This window comes from Chiloscyllium punctatum, chromosome 18, assembly GCF_047496795.1.
Source record: "Chiloscyllium punctatum isolate Juve2018m chromosome 18, sChiPun1.3, whole genome shotgun sequence".
Classification (NCBI taxonomy): Eukaryota; Metazoa; Chordata; class Chondrichthyes; order Orectolobiformes; family Hemiscylliidae; genus Chiloscyllium; species Chiloscyllium punctatum.
The window spans coordinates 83,422,440-83,439,914 of NC_092756.1; the positions used below are offsets into that span (position 1 = coordinate 83,422,440).

Consider the following 17,475-nt stretch of genomic DNA (forward strand, 5'->3'; position numbering starts at 1 on the left):
GTGCAGGTTAGGTGAATTGGCCATGCTAAATTGCGTGTACCGTTAGGTGTAGGGGAATAGGTTTGGGTGGGTTGCGTATCGGTGTGGACTTGTTGGGCCGAAGGGCCTGTTTACACACTAAGTAATCTAATCTAATGAGAAGGAACACTTTTGGATCCTCCCATCTTCAATGTGATCTTTTTCGGTCATACACAAGTCCTATAGTTCCAAGTATCAATCTATATATTATTAAAATTCTTGATGTAAATCAATGCAAATGGCAGGTCTGTCAAATCCTTGAAATAATGATGCAGGTTCATTGAACTTTTAAGATTCATTTCCTCCCAGCAATTTCAATAGTCAGCATGCAGTCTGTAATCCACTGCCATCTTTGTGGAATCTCCACATCAAACGGAAAGAATATACAAACCATCCCAAAGAATATGCCATAGTTACTAAGCAAATAATGCAGAGCACAGGTCTCCAGCCCATAGCTTTTGTTTTATCCAAATTAGACATCTGTTAATTGATATGACATAAAATGACTATCATTGAGCAAAGACTCACATTGTGATGGTGGGGACATTTCGAGGAGCCAAGCCAGATCACCCACAAGCAATGTCTGACTGAAGACGGTTGCAAATGCTTCATTCCTGTCTTTTGAACCCAGATGCTGGGCACTGCCATCATTAAGAATGCCATTGTTCATGGCATCTCCTTCTGTTAGTTGTTTAATTGCCCAGCACTAATCACAAGTAGATATAACAGGACTGCAGAGGCTTGATCAGATTCTCTTGTACTAAGATCACTTCGTATATGCCGCTTTTATACTTTTGCACTCAAAAAACCTCTCATGATTCAAAGACATTTACTTCCAGTATCTCAGCTCATTCAAAGTTCTGTTTGCTCTGCATGAAGAGCTTCCTAACAATGCTGCTATGGTTCCCTGACAGCAGCTGGAATCTGAGCCTCTTTGGTCTATTACTAACATTTCCTTGAAGTATAGATTTATGATAATTTACCACTTAATATCTGAGTAAGAGGAGGTGTACACTGTGGTACACCTAGGAGTGTTCCTGCCTCTTGGCTGGAAGATACAAGTCCAACTCCCACACCAGAACTTGCTGATCATGGAAGGACCATTTGTATTATGGCCAAACTGTTTGGTTGTCATTTGTAAATCTTTTACATGCATCTGAGGGCAGGTAGAAAGAATGGGAGATGCTACTGGTCAGGAGAACGTAAATTAAACATATTTTACATATAGACCAATGGACATTTATGGCCCAGCGTTCAGGAACCAGAACAGGAGAGAAGACAGACTATATACATCGGAGTGTCCAGTCCATCCCCTGTTATCTATGCTGGAAGTGAGGTCACATCATTACTTCAGAGACGGCTTTCAGTTGTAGCAAATGTTTTGTTTCAGAGTTCCTCTTGGAAATATTGTTTTTTCTTGTGATCAAGTCGATAGCTCTCCAGATAATGAGGGGCATCAAATTATACAAAAGGAACAGCATTTCAGGATTTCAAGACTAGGAGGCATATTTTTAAGGTGAGAGGAGAAAGATTAAGAAAAAACATGGGGCAACTTTTTATACATGGGGGTGATTCATGTGTGGAATGAACTGCCCAAGGAAGTTGTGGATGCAGGTATAGTTACAATGTTTGAAAGACATTTCGATAAATACATGAGTAAGAAATATTTGGAGGGATATAGGCCAGGTGCAGACAGGGATTGTTTAGTTTGGGAATCATGATGGGCATAGACTGGTTGGACAGAAGAGTCTGTTTCTGTGCTGCATGGTTCCAAGACTCTATAACAGTAGGTTTATTAGATAGTTTCTATTCTATCCAATGAATTCCAAAGGGCTGAATAACAAGGAAAGGCAAACGGGATATGGAAGGTCATGGAAGCCTATCTCTTGTGATTATTGTCTCTCAACTGAAGGTTGACTTCGACTCAAGGTCACAGGTTTTTGCCACGAGTCTTTATGGGCTGGATTTTATGGCCTTCCACCAGCATATTTTAGTGGTGAGGAAGGGGTGCACATAAAATGCAGCACGTGTCCAGCCCACCAAGTTCCTGCTCACTGCCGATCACTCTTCCACTTCACAGGGGTCAGTTGAGACATTGGCTTATTGAGGCCACTAAATAGTCAGTCAAATAAAGAGTTTAATCCTGCACCGGACACCCATAGTAAAGAGAGCCCTATGTTAACCGGATTATCCTACAGGTTTTACCAGGCAAACTGGTTTCAGAGAAGTGGAGCTCTGGGGGTGGGCTGGAGTGGGGAGGGAGAAACTTCCTTTGGAGGGATCCTCTGTGTACATATGAATCAGAAACCAGAACAGGAGAGAAGACAGACTATATATATTGGAGTCCCAAGTCACAGCATCTTTAACGCTACCACACCAAACTCTCAAACCAAGTGCCCACCTCCCTAATCCCCTCACTGTCATTAATCAGCTAGGCCCTGCCAACACCCTGCATTTGCCTTCCATCCAGCCACCATAATCGCCTCTCCCTTGGGTTCTAGCCATAGTTCCAGAAATGGCCATCTCTTGAACCTGGCGCAACTGGGACTAGAAAGCTGATGGTTTACAGGATATAAGGGTATCTTTTGTTCTTTTCTGTATTTCTAATTGTGGACTGAAACAAGAGAAGTAATGTTTGAAAACCGAGGATTGCTACATGCTTTGACAAGTACCCTGATACTTACTGTAAGCACCATTTGTACAGCTACTCTTTGAGCAGTAGTTAACGTGAGTGAAATCACTCCGCAGAGGCTGGTATTGTGTCAGCAAGTCACCCTTTATTTACGTGTTCATAGTACATGACACTGACCCAGCTGGCTCAGAGCCAGCTCCTTGAGTGAACAGAATCCCTGACACTCCTGTTTATATCTGTCAGCCAGGACTCTGTTTGGACCAGGCTAACACCCCCATTCAGGGAACTCATTTTCTGTGAGATCCACCTGGCCAACCTTGTTCCAATCACTATAATGAGGTGTCTGATGAACTGGAGTTTCGGATGATACAAGTAACAGATTGGTAACTGGTCACTAGACCCAGGCAAATGGTAAAGGCCTGCTTTCCATCAATGATGTGATTGGTCTCAAACCGCTGAGTCTGAGGTTGGGACTGTAGCCAACAGATTTACATCAGCTCAAGAACTTGCTGTTTCCTGCAGTAAAAGCTACTTTAAATCTGAAGAAAACCATAAACAGAAATTGCTTGTGAAACTCAGCGGGTCTGGCAGCATCTGTGGGGAGAAAGCACAGTTAACATTTTGAATCTGGTAATTCTTCACAGTCTTCTGGAAACGTTAAACCTATTTTCTTCCCACAGATGCTGAGTCTCACCAAAAATTTCTGTTTTTGTTTCAGACCTCAAGCGAATTCATAGCAAGGTTTGAGAAGATTTGTAGCTCAGGGTGAGGTCCTAGATGTAAGTTTGCTCACTGAGCTGGAAGGTCCATTTTCAGATGTTTCATCACCGTACTGGGTAACATCATCAGTGTGCCCCTGGTGAAGCACTGGTGTTAGTGACCTGCTTTCTATTGATGTGTTCAGGTTTCCTTGGGTTGGTGATGCCACTTCCTATGGTGATGCCATTTCCTGTTCTTTTTCTCAGATGGTGGTAAATGGGGTCCAAGTCAATGTGTTTTTGATATAAACATCCAAAACTAGTTCATCCTTACTTGCTATAAGCTGTGACTTTTAGTTGGTAATTAAGAGATATTTGATAAGTGAGCCAGAAATCCTGCCCCTCTTCCAAACCAATGAGGGCATCTGGAGAAGGATAACCAAGAGCAGTATTCTGTCCAGCACAAGAATCATATGAATCGTGCCAGGAGTCACTCAGCTGCCTTCCCAGTCTTTCCCTCCATCCATAAACCCATGCTTTTCTCTTGTGGGTGTAAGTAAGGGGCACTTTCTAATGGGATTATAGTTTTAATTAGTTGAATTATATACCAACAGTCCACAGCAGCTTATCTGTACCTTGAGTCTAATAACTTGTAATAAATAGTATGTTTTTGTTAAGTACATTCATCTGGCCAGATACTTTCTGTCAACCTGGATTCAGAAGGCAGATAAATTGGGCAATCTTTGCATATTTTTTAAAGTCTTTAACTATTTAGATGACTCCAGAAAGAGCAGGGCTGGATTTCTAGTGCACCACCGCAACGAAACATGACAAGGACTTTCTCCCCAGAAGAGCGCAGATGTCTTGTTCTGAACCAATTAATGCCCTCCAGAGTGGGACACTCATTTTATCCACAGGCAAGTTCCCCACTGACTGAGGGTTGCGGTACGGCACCCCATGAAATACAAACTCGTGACTGAGCAGGCCAATTTTAGACACTCAGTTCTTTGGGCACATGTGACAGGATTTCATTTGAGGTAGTGTGGCTTCAAGATTTGTTTCCTTCTCTGCCTCAGTGAGATATTTGGACTCAAAGCGTGATGATGGGTGGCAAGCAGCTACCAGTCATTAATGTAAATGTTGCTGTACTTGAAGGAGCTTCAACTGTCTTTGAAACATTTTCCTTGCCTTCCCCTGAAATGTTGGCCATTTGAGAGTTGCAAGAACAAGACCTTGTGGAGGAGTTAGTTTTCAACCATGCAGACGTGCATCCATCAAAGTTGACATTGCAGAGTTTTGACTGCCTGCTTGTGGACTTGGCTGCGAGAAGGTAGACTAGACTTGATTCAATGGTCTTCCTGCTATGTCAAAAGAATGGGGGGAAGACACTGCTGATGGAATTTCCCTCGAGTTCCCATGTGACACTGGTGCATGCTTTAGGTCTCATTGCAATTAAGGAGCATGGGGACAACAACTGGTGTGTGAATTAAGACTTCAGCTGACTTGTGCTGGTCTTTGTAGTCAAACACACACTGATGGAAGGCTGTGTTGATGCAGTTGATCCACTGTTGGATGTCCTCCTCAAAGGTGGCTTTTTGACAGAGGTGGCTATCAAGGCACAGAAACTGCTCAGAATATTCGAGACTCTTTCCTTCAACATGTATGGTAAATGGAATACTTTGGCTGAACAAGTCTGGGTTAAAATAGGAGTTTTATTCTGGAAATGTTCAAATGCAGAGTGCAAAGTGGGTCAATGACACTGCAATCATCCACAAACTGTAGATTATGTATACTGTGGTGGTCAGTTTAATTTTGGCACAGAAATTACAGAGGTTAAAGTGTTTTCCAGCAAGACACCATTTAATAAAGACATCAGAGAGCTGCTGACACAAAATAGAAATTGGAAAGCTTAACAGGTCTGGCAACATCTGTGGAGAGAAATCAGAATTAATGTCCTGGAAAGAATGTTTCTGATGTTCTGAAGAAGGGTCACTGGACCCAAACATTAATTCTGGTTTCTGTCCTGACAGGCTGCCAGACCTGCTGAGGTTTTCCAGCAATTTCTGTTTTTTATTTCTAATTTTCGACATCTGCAGATTTTTTTTTGTTTAGAGAGCAGTTGAACTTTGCTGAGGTGAATAGCTACCTTCAGGTAGATTGTGAATAATATTACAAATATCGTAAGCCTTGCTTGACCGTAGTCTGTTTTACATCTTAAAGTTTTAAACACTCAACAACATCTCACTGGCAAACCTAAATAGAGAAATAGAGTACACTTGAAGGAATGAAGGCCACAGATAATGGGCCAAAGTGTTTAGGTTCCTAACTTCCTCAGGGTTATATCATGAGAACTATTGCTTCAGCCATAGGACTAGTCAGAAACCAGTACACTGCACTTTCATATCTAGCATTTAAATTCAAATCCTTTTCAGTTCAGCATCTCTAGTTGGACAGTTTCCTGGAAGTCTGATCACATGATATTAAATCAAATGACACTTCTCAGCAGTTCAAACTCATTGTTCCTTTATCTTATAAAAGGCCACACCTGCCAAGCATTACCATTGAAGGAGGACTTTTGGTCCATCATGCCTGTGATGACTCTTTGAGAGTGCAGTGCATGAAGTTCTTGCAGATTATTCCTTTATATCTTGAATGTTGCTGAACAGAAAGTTGTCAGTCTTTGGAACTACTTCCCACTGACAGCTGTGAGGACAAGGCTCTTGTGTATATTTAAGGCTGAAATAGATTCTTGATTGGTAAGGGTCATGGAGAAAAAACAGGAATGAGAAATGTCAGATCAGCCATGATTCTATTAAATGGTGGAGGAGGCTCAAAGGACCAGGTGGCCTACTCCTGTTCCAACTTCTTATGGTCTTCCATCAGAAATCTATTAGCCATTGGGTAAGCAATTCATTGTGTTGCTGGAAAAGCGCAGCAGGTCAGGCAGCATCCAAGGAGCAGGAGAATCGACGTTTCGGGCATAAGCCCTTCTTCAGGAATCATGAAGGATTACGCCCGAAACGTCGATTCTCCTGCTCCTTGGATGCTGCCTGACCTGCTGCACTTTTCCAGCAACACATGTTTAAGCTCTGATCTCCAACAATTGCAGTCCTCACTTTCTCCCAGTATGCAATTCATTGACAGTTATGTTAATAATTTTCTGATTGCTTAGTCATCAATAATAGTGGGAGACTTCTTCATTTCCCATCCAGTCCAAATCACGAAAGCATTACCATGTTAATTTATTGTATTGATTCAGAATTTTACTGCAATTCTTCACAGAATCATAGAATGACATGGCATCAAAGGAGCACATTGAGGTCCTTATTGAGTCATTGGAATCTATAGCACAGAAAAGGCCTTTTAACCTATCACATCCTTGCTCGTCAAAAACAATTACCTAGCTATTTTAATCCTATTTTCCAGCACTTGATCTTGTATGCCTTAGCATCGTAAATGCGCATCTAAATAATCTTAAATGTTATGAGGATTTCTGCCTCTACCACCTGTACCTCAGATAGCCAAGTGGAAAAAGCTATGCAATTAGTTCTACTCAGATATCCTTCCTCACAAACCTGTAAATGTCATTTTTTTTTCAAGTATTACCCAACTCTCCTTCAAATGTTGCTCTTGAATCTGCTTCCACCACTCTTTCAGGCAGAAAATTCCAGATCATAGCAACTATCCTGTGTATTGGAGTTAATGCTTGAAATCTTCAAAATAACATGCATGTACAGTATGGTTAACTTAATAATACACTCCAGGAATGTCAGCAAACTAAATTCGATACTCAGCCACATAAGATGATATCAGAAATAACCAAAAGCTTGGTGAAAGAAATAAGTTTTAACCTTAAATGGAGGAAAGAGTGGTGGGTGGGTTCAAGGAGGGAATTCCAGAGATTAGAGCTCACACAACAGATGACACAATCAACATATTCAATGAGGCATAAAACTTCTGAAGATGTGTCTAAACAGTCACATTAATTGAAAAAGCTATCTATTAAAATAATTTCTCTGGTATGTCTGTCACCAGTGATTCTAGATTTCAAGAAACAACCTACATTAAATATTTATTTTTCCATGTCTTCTGTAAACAGCTGTTGTAAAATGAGTTTCTCTTATTAAAACAAAACAACTTTTGAAGATCAATGGAAATTGCTTAGATGTCCTCTGAGTGACAATGACAGATCTATTTTCACTCTCTCAACCCAAGCCAAATAATGTTTATTTTCTCTATCAGTGTGTAAAATGCAATTTAAATTAATCAGGTAATCACTGTATATAGGAATATGGCAGTGTGGTGAGCTCCTTCAACAGCACTTCCCAAATTTTATCATCTAGGGGCACAAGGGCAATAGGAAGAGCACTACCTGCAAAGTCCCCTCCAAGCTGTTTACTAATCTGACTTTGAACTCTTTTGTTATTCCTTCACTGTCACTGAGTCAAAGTCCTGCAAATCCCTTCCTAACAGCACTCTAAATGTAGCTACAGTCCAAAGACTGCAGCATTTCAAGAAGGTAACTCATCACACCTTCTAAAGGGCAATTAGAAATGGGCAATGTACAGTGGTCTAGCTAAAGGTATGCACATCCCCTAAAAGAAGAAAAAAAGTACAAACTTCACACTGTATATAAAGCACTGCATTTGTAGATACGATTCAGCTGATCCAGTTACAGAATTAAGGGGTTGGCGGGGTGAGTGACTGTCTCCAATGTGAGGCATGACTGGAGCTGATAATCTAAAAGACATGACTTTCAAATCCCACCATCATACTCTGAGAATTTGAATTCAATTAAAATGATAATACTGCCAGTTAGCTGTTAGATTGTCATAAAAATATAATGGGTTTGCTGATGTCATTGAGAAAAGGAAATTACTATCATTATTGCATATAGGCTGCACAGAATTGACTCTTAAGCAGTTCAGGGAAACATACAATAAACCATATAATGAACCTTTGCTTTGCCAGCAATGTCTGCATTCTGGCCATTATTTTTTAAAATACAATGACCCTCGTATTTCTGAAAGCTAGTTTAATGTTTCAGAAAAACAAATCTTCACCACAGATGGAAATATTTCAGCAGGAGGTAGTGATTTGCCTCCTAGAGCCAGTTCTGCCATTCAAAAAACTCCTGGCATTATTGAGAACAAACTTAATTTACTCACCTTTGTTTAATATCCTTGATACCTTTGGTGAACAGAAATCTAACAATCTAAAAATTACAATTGGATTAGCATCAGTTGCTGTTTGAGTAGGAGAATCCAAAGCTTGTTATCATATTTTCCTTCTGCTTCCTAGTAGCACTCTTGAAATATCAAGCTCTTTTCTTTTTACTACTTCCCCTTGTGCTCAACTCCATACAGAGCAGAAATAATTTCTCTCAATCTACCCTACCTGTTCCCCTAACTATCCTGAAAACTTTAATCAAATTATCCCTTCACCTCTAAATTCCAGGAAATACAATTCTAGTTTGTGTACTTTTACCTCATAACTAAACTTTTAGAATGCAGTTATCTCACTGGTAAATCTAAACAGCACTCCCACAAATACCTCTATGAAAAATGTGATGCCTAGAACTGCATGCAATACTTCAGCTGTTTCTTTGTAGCCAGGCAAGGATTTGTATTGTGGAAAATGACTTTTACCATCTTGTGTTGGTTTTTAGATACAAGGATCTGCATTCCACTAGTCTTTTTAATTATTTCCTTTACGTATCCATGGCCTTTTAGTCACCTATATGTCCCCTTAAAGGAGTAAGGGAGGGCTTGTCTTCAGTGTAAGGCATAGCTGGAGCTGATAATCCAGATGATGTTGGTTCAAATCACACCACAATACTTGGAGAATTCTGTACTTTTGTCGCAAAGTTGATGACCTCACATTTGTCTACATTGAAATAACTTGCCACAGATGTTCCCATTTGCTTACTGTATCAATAATACTTTTTAACTTCATGCTTTCATTTATGCTGCTTACAATATGGATGATTTTGTATCATCAACAGATATGGATCTATGATTTTATATTCATCCAATGGGGTCATTATGAATAGAGTGGATTTTGAGTTCTCAACACAGATCCTTGCCGAACATCATTGGGAACACGCAGCAAATTCAAGTACCTCCATTATCCTTAGTCTCTGTCTCCTGCCATTCAGCCAGTTTTGTAGCCAGATCCATAATTTGCCTTCAGTCCCATGAAGCTCATACAAATACAGGAATTAGGAGCAGGGTAAGCCATTTGGCATCTCAAGCCTGCTCTGCCCTTCAATAAGATAATAGCTGATCTGATTGTGGCCTCATCTCAACTTTGTCTATGATTAAGTTGTTCAGTCATGCAGAGCTTGAGTATTGCTGAAAAAGAGACATGTTTATCAAAGCTATTCCTCTTGCACTCATCAGGACAATTCACATGAATACCAATTTAAGGAAAAACAGCCATTTGTATTGAATGTAAGATGATGCCAATTGGTTGTGCTGTGGTGAGAAGGGGCATTACCATTGAGGATGCACCAGTCCATACTGATTGACAGTTAACTACCAGATTTTGTCTGAATTTTAGAACAGGTAGGTTCCCTCTGATTGCTCAAGACATTGCCATAAGAAATGAACACATGAATGGCTGTTACTATTTTGTTGAGTTGAAACAGGCACAGTGCATGATTAGATTAGATTCCCTACAGTGTGGAAACAGGCCCTTCGGCCCAACAGGTCCAAACCGACCCTCTGAAGAGTAACCCACCCAGACTCATTTCCCCCTGACTAATGCACCTAACACTATGGGCAGTTTAACATGACCAATTCACCTGACCTGCACATCTTTGGACTGTGGGAGGAAACCGGAGCACCCGGAGGAAACCAACACAGACACGGGGAGAATGTGCAAACTCCACATAGACAGTTCCAAGGCTGGAATCGAACCTGGGACCCATTGCTGTGAGGCAGCAGTGCTAACCACTGAGCCACTGTGCTGCCCATGCATGTATATGTTTCTTCTGTCTGCATAGAACAGGGCCCTGTATATTAATATTTGTAGCTTCCAACACACACACACATACGCACCACACCAAGAAATCGAGTGACAATTCAAAAATACTCATCAGTGTAACTTTTCACCCACTCAGCATTATCCAGCAAATATCCAATTGTAACCTCATATCTAATGCTGGACACTGCAGTGCGAGTTTTGGAAGCATAGGTTGGTTTGGTATAGTCAGTAGTTTGCTTACTGTGAACAGCAGAAGACATATGCTGTTTAAGTGACCTACAGTCTTTAGGACAAACATTTTTTTTACAAGGGGGATGCCCTCTTATGTAAATCATAGCAGCAAGAGAAAACCATTCAGCCCCTTGGCATGGTCTTTAATTCAATATGTTTTTGATTAGCTGTCTGCATCAAATGCACTTTCTGATCCATTCCTGTTATGCCTCAATTCCTTGAGATATCCAAAATCCATCTCTGCCTTGACAATTGCGCATCCATAGCCCTCTTGGATAGAGAATTCCAATGATTTACAACAAAATGACTCCTTATCGCAGTCATAAATTATCAACATCTTACTCTGAGAATATGCCCTGTTTACACTTGAAATAACACATTCTCTGTTGTTACTCCAGTCACTTCTTTGTAAATATAATTTGCAGAGATGGTGGCTTTGTGGTCATGTCACTGGACCAGTACTGCGGAGGACCAGATTAAGGTTTTGGGGCCATGGGTTCAAATTCCACCAATGCAGCTGGTGGAATTTAAAATCAGTTAATTAAATCTGGAATTGAACTATAGTTACAGAGATGAAAACCAGGAGACTAAAAATAAAATCATTTCACTCATGTATTTTTGGGAATGAAATGTGCTGTCCTTTTCTTGTCTGGCCTGCATGTTATTCCAGACCCACAACAATGAGGCTGACCCTGACATGGTCAGCAAATCACTCAGAAGTTAGAAGGTTAAGGGATGATCTGATTGAAGCCTTCAAAATATTAACAAGAAAAGACATGATAAATAAAGATAAATTATGACCACTGGTTGGGAATTCTCGAACCAAGGGGCATGGTCAGAGAAATAGGACCAGACCATTCAGGAAAGATGTTAGGAAGCACACAAGGGAGATAGATGTTTGGAATTCTATTCCAGGAACAGACATCAATGCGGGATAAGTTGTTAATTTTAATTCTGAAATACAGAATTTATATTAACGAAAAAGTATTAAGGGAAATGGGCCAAAGGTAAGTATATGAAGTTAGGCCATAGATCAACCATGATCTCATTGAATGCCTATGGTGTGGAAACAGGCCTTTTGGGCCGTGGGTCAACACCAACCCTCTGAAGGACATCGCACACATACTCAGTCATTCCCTGTAACCCTGCATTTCCAATGGCTAATCCACCTAACTTACACATCCCTGGATACTATGGGCAATTTAGCATGGGCAATTTAGCATGGTCAATCGACCCAACCTGCACATTTTTGCATTGTGGGAGGAAACCTGAGAATCAGGAGAAAACTCACGAAGACACGGGGGAGAACATGCCAACTCTACACAGACAGTTGCCCAAGGCTGAAATCAAACTCAGGTCCCTGGTGCTGTGAGGCAGCTTACCACTGAGCCACTGTGCCACCCCCAAAGGGACAAACGTTTTGTGGGGCTGAATGGGCTACATTTGTTTCTATCTTAGTTCAGGGACAATTAGGGTTGTGCAAAAACAATCTGCATGTTATTCCAGACTCTCAGTAGTGAGGCTGACCCTGAAATGGTCTAGCAAATCACTCAGAAGTTAGAAGGTTAAGGGATGATCAATTGAAGCCTTCAAAATATTAAAAGACATGCTAAGTAAAGATAAATTATGACCACTGGTTGGGAATTCTAGAACCAAGGGGCATGGTCAGAGAAATAGGACCAGACCATTCAGGAGAGATGTTAGGAAGCACACAAAGGGAGATAGATGTTTGGAATTCTATTCCAGGAATGGACATGGATGCCAGGATAAGTAGTTAATTTTAAATCTAAAAGAGAATTTATCTTAATGAAAAAGTATTAAGGGAAATGGGCCAAAGGTAAGCAACAAATCGTGCAATAAAATAATTTATTTTCTTAAAATCCTGAGACATCTACTACTTATAAATCTATATTGCCTCCCTTGCAGCATTTGAAAATGTTCAAGGCATTCAGTTCATAATTATTTAAGAATTGTGATTTGTGCACATTTGGAATTTAAGTATCAACGAAAGAATGTCAAATCATTGTTTTCGAGGACGGTCTGTAAATAGTCTCACTTGTTAGTACCCCAAAGCCCTTTCTGCGGCTGCGCGCCAGTACCTTTGTAAATAAATAGGGTTTATTCTGACACTCAGTGCGTTCTGGGTAAGAACATCAGCCATTGACATGCGAAGAGTCGCAGTTCGGTTCCCATTAATGACTGGGGTTATAATGGTAATTATCTTGGGAGTAGTGAGTGTGGCATGGGACTAATAAGAAGTGAACCGAAACCAGGACCTCAGAGCCGCACGCAAGGATCGCGAACCACAAAAATGTGAAGTACTTATCTCCTGACTAGTCGTTCCAGGAGATTAATTCTGGCGACTTCAGTCGAACCCGAAATTTTTGTAGTTTAAGAAATCGGGAAAGCAGCCTAGACCGTTGTTAGATCGAAAAAAAAGCTCTTCTCTTCCGTCAATGTGACATAGTGCGTCTACTCTCAATTTAGTTACTGCTGTTTGTGCCCGTATGCAAAACCTGTCGCCTCTAATTACTAATTAAGTGTTCGGTTCGGTGACATTTGTTGCATTGCAAACACACATCACCAATGGGAACTGCGCCGAAACTGAGGCTCTTGGTGTGAGCCTGTGGGCTGAGGTGCTTTGAGACACATTGGAACATAATCCCTCAACAGCACGATCACAAACATTAAGAATGCTTTTAAAAATATTCACGGAGGAAATTATCCCCAAGTGAGACAGAATTAAACGAGCCTTGCTCTGCAGTTCGCTGCCTGGGACTGCTGGAGGCTGAAATGAGAGAGAGAGAGAGAGAATGAGAAAAATGTCTCATTCTCCACTTCTGTAATAAGGGCTCTGAAGTGTTTAATTGACACTCCCTGCACACCACATTTTCAGAGTCTGAGCTTCAAGTCCGACATCTTTGACCTGGTAATGTGTCCAGTACCTTGGTTCCACCTTAACCATGTTCACCTCCTCACACTATTACAATTTACTGCAAGCTACCTGTCACTTCATATTACCTGCACATCAAAGGACAGCTGCAGACACCTGGATCACTGTTGTTCTTTCCACACCATTACTTCTGGCTATTATTTGAGAATTATCACATTATACTGTTTGCCTTGAAACCTGTCAGACTCAAAACAAAACCTTATATAACTGTGAAGGGCAGAAGGGTGGCGATCAGACAAGCATTAAGTGCCAGTTATTTCATGATGCACATCACCACTCGACTTGACAGGGTATTTTATTTTTCAGGTGAAAAGTATTCCCCACTTTCACCAACTCTTTCCAAAGCAAAACAAGTCAGAAGTGGAGAGGCTCTCAACTGTCAAGAATAAGTCAGTCTTGTCACCATTTCCTGTAATGAAGTCTAACAGCGTTTGTCCTGAAAAGATGTTGCCAGTCAAAGAAGTGACCTGTTCAACAGTCCTTAAAGGAAAAGTGTGCATTTATATAGCACCTTTCAGAAATTCATGATTCCCCAGAGAAGTTTACAGTCAATGAAATATCTTTTGGAGTCAATTATAGAAATGTAGAAAAGTAGATAACAGGAGTAGGAATAAGCCATTCGAACCTTTGGGAATGCTCCATCATTCCATATGATCATAGCTGATCATCAAGCTTAGTACCTTAATCCCACCCTTCCCGATAGATATATGTACCTCCTTCATGAAATCACTGAATGTTTTTGCATCAACCATTTTCTATCGTCGTGATTTCCACAGGCTCATCATTCTACGGGTAAAGAAATTTCTCCTCATCTCCATCCTAAAACGTTTACCTCTTATCCTTAAACTACAACCCCTGGTTTTGGACACTCCCACCATCACGAACATTCTTCTTGTATCTAACCTGTCCAGTCATAGAGTGATACAGCAGTGAAACAGACCCTTCAGTCCAACTAGTCCATGCCGATCAAGTTTCACAAATGAAATTATTCCCGCTTGCCTGTGTTTCACCATATTCCTCTAAACCTTGACTTTGCATGTACTATTCAAACATTTTAAAAATGTAACCGTACCTACATCTTTTGGCATATTATTGCACATATGACCCACCCTCTGTGTAAAAACAAGTTGCCCCTTAGGTCTCTTAAATCTTCCTCCTCTTACCTTAAAAATGTCCCCCAGTTTTGAACTCCCCCTCCAATGGAAAAGACCTTTGCTATTAACCTTGTTTATGCCCTTCATAATTTTATAAACCTCTACAAGATCACCTGTCAATCTCATATGCTCCAGTGAAAAACATTCTAGCCTATTACTGGTTTCTATGATAATCCTCTCATTCGTCTAAACACCAGTGAATACAATCCTGACTGACTCAATCTGTCCTCATATATTGGTCCTATCATCCCAGGAATCAATTTGGTAAACCTTTGCTATACTCCCTCTATACTAAGAAAATGCTTCACCCTATAAGGACAGAAAAAATGCACACCATATTTCAAGTGTTGCTTCACCAATTGGCTGTGAAATTGCAACAAGAAATCCTTGTTCCTGTACTTGAATCCTCTCACTATGAAAGCTAACATACATATTGCCTTCTTTACTGCCTGCTGCATCTGTACACAGTTTCAGCGAGTGGTGTATGAGGACACTGGATGGTAATGAGTCACTAATCCATTTTTCATAGAAGGAACAAAATTGTTCAGGGATGAACTTGCCTGCTCTTCATCAAAATAGTGCCTTGGGATCTTGTACATCCACCCAAAATGGCAGATGAGACCTTAGTTAATCATTATATCTGAAAGATGGAGCCTTCAGCATTCACTCAGTGCTGAAATGAAATGTCATCCTCAATTCAGTTCTTATTTCGCTGGGGTGAGGCTTAAAAAGTATAAACCCCAATACAAAGGCAGGAACAATGCCAACCAAGTCAAAGACCAACTCCATCCAAAACTCGGACTCTGTTTCCATATCGGAGAGTGTCCATTACAACTCTTACATCCTGGAGAAATAAGTGTAAATTAGATTAGATTCCCTCCAGTGCAGAAACAGACCCTTCAGCCCAACCAGTCCCACTTCAGCACTAGCCCTGATTTTAGGTTTAGGCCAAGAATCAGGCTTGAATCCATAACTTCCCAAAACAGAGGGAAGAATGCTTTCAGTGAGCCACAAGGTGAAAGCAGTCAGTGATAGGATTACGAATCAAGGTGATGACAGCATGATTTGTATCAAACTCAATATAAGCTTCTGCCTCAGGTCAGTCAAGGGCTGGCAAGTGTGTGCTAACAGACATTAAAATGCTTTGTTGCATATTCAATGGACTTCCAATACTCTACTGCAACCAAACCAATATGGTGCCAGGCATGTTAATATTGTCCTCTAAATGAAATTTTTTTTATTTCTTCTGCCTGGAAAATGGGCACAATATCCAAATTCAGCCTCTATTATCCTTTGAAATCGGGAAGCATTCTTTCCTGACAGAATACAGTGATTCTTTTGCCTCTTTATTCAGTCAATTTTCCAATATTTCAGAGACTGCTGGTAATTTTGATTTTCGAGTCAAAAGTAATTGCCCCAGGATGAGCTACAGACATTTTAAGTATAACACTGAGCAAGCTACAGGGATTTCAATCCAACTGCACACTGCTCAACCCCTTCCATCTAACCCAAGGTTGACCATGATAATCAGATAATCAAATGACACCTTTTACAATACATTCCACAATAATCCTAGTCAATGTCAAATTCTATGAAACTGGCTTGACATTGCATCTGTTGCTGCCCCAGACCTCACAACAAGCTGCAAATACCCAAAATGGTGTTAATGCCATCCGAAATGATTTTTGCTATTAATTGGCTGTTTGGCTTAACATAGGTCAAGGGTGAATTGGTATCATTGAATCAAAACCTTTAAGTCACTTTGTAGCGAGAAAGCATTCTGAGATTTAATTTCTGTTTCAGATTTTAAAATAAATTGTGTTAAGTCATATTGTGGTTATGTTACTGTACATGAAATCTAGAGAGCTTGCGAAAATACAATTTAGGAGCAGAAGTTTTTCAACTGGCCCCTGTAGCCTACTCTACAATTCAATAAGATCATGGCTGATCTGATTGTGGGCTGAGATGAGAAATTTATTTTTTCAAAGGTAAGCAAATCTTTTTAATTTTGTACCCCAGAATATTGTGGATGCTCCATCATGGATTATATTTATCACAGACTTTGATAACGAGATAGAATCATAGAATTCCCATCAAGTCTGCACTGACCCTCTGAAAAGCATCCTACCCACTTAGGCCCTCACTCCTGATGAAGGGCTTATACCCAAAATGTTGATTTTCCTGCTCCTTGGATGCTGCCTGACCTGCTGTGTTTTTCCAGCACCATACTCTCCACCCAGATTCAACCCCTTACACTATCCCATAACCCTGAATTTACCATGGCTAATCAACCTAGCCTGCACATCTCTGGACACTACAGACAAATTAGCATGGTCAATCCACCTATCCTGCACAACTTTGGACTGTGGAAGGAAGCCGGAGCACGTGGTTGAAAAATACGCAGACACGGGGAGAACATGCAAACTCCTATGGAAAGGGAGAGTGAGGGGATAAATTAAGGCAAAAGATCAGTCATTATCACATTGAATGACAGAGCAGGTTCAAGGAGTCCCATGGTCTATTCAGGTTCTTGTTTCTTATGTTCAAGAAGGTAGCTCATTGCAACAACGATCAGAGCAGCTAGAAATAATTAATAAATGCAGGTGATACTCCCATCCAAGAAATGGAATTTTATCAACCTGTTGTGCATTTCAGATATATAATGCTTTTAAAAATTAATTAGGGAGGTAGTGGACTGGAGTATGTCTATGAATATTGTTTATGTGGATTTTCAGAAGACACTTGATAACATTCCACCTAAGAGGCTATTAACTAAGGTAAAAGTGCTCCAAATTGAGGGCA

General features: G+C 40.6%; 1 protein-coding gene across 3 annotated transcripts in view; it reads right to left on the reverse strand.

Moving 5' to 3' along the window:
• LOC140489253 (glutamate receptor ionotropic, NMDA 2B-like) overlaps window positions 1-17,475 on the reverse strand; it is a 388,460-nt gene that overhangs the window by 333,646 nt on the left and 37,339 nt on the right. The window lies entirely within an intron of this gene.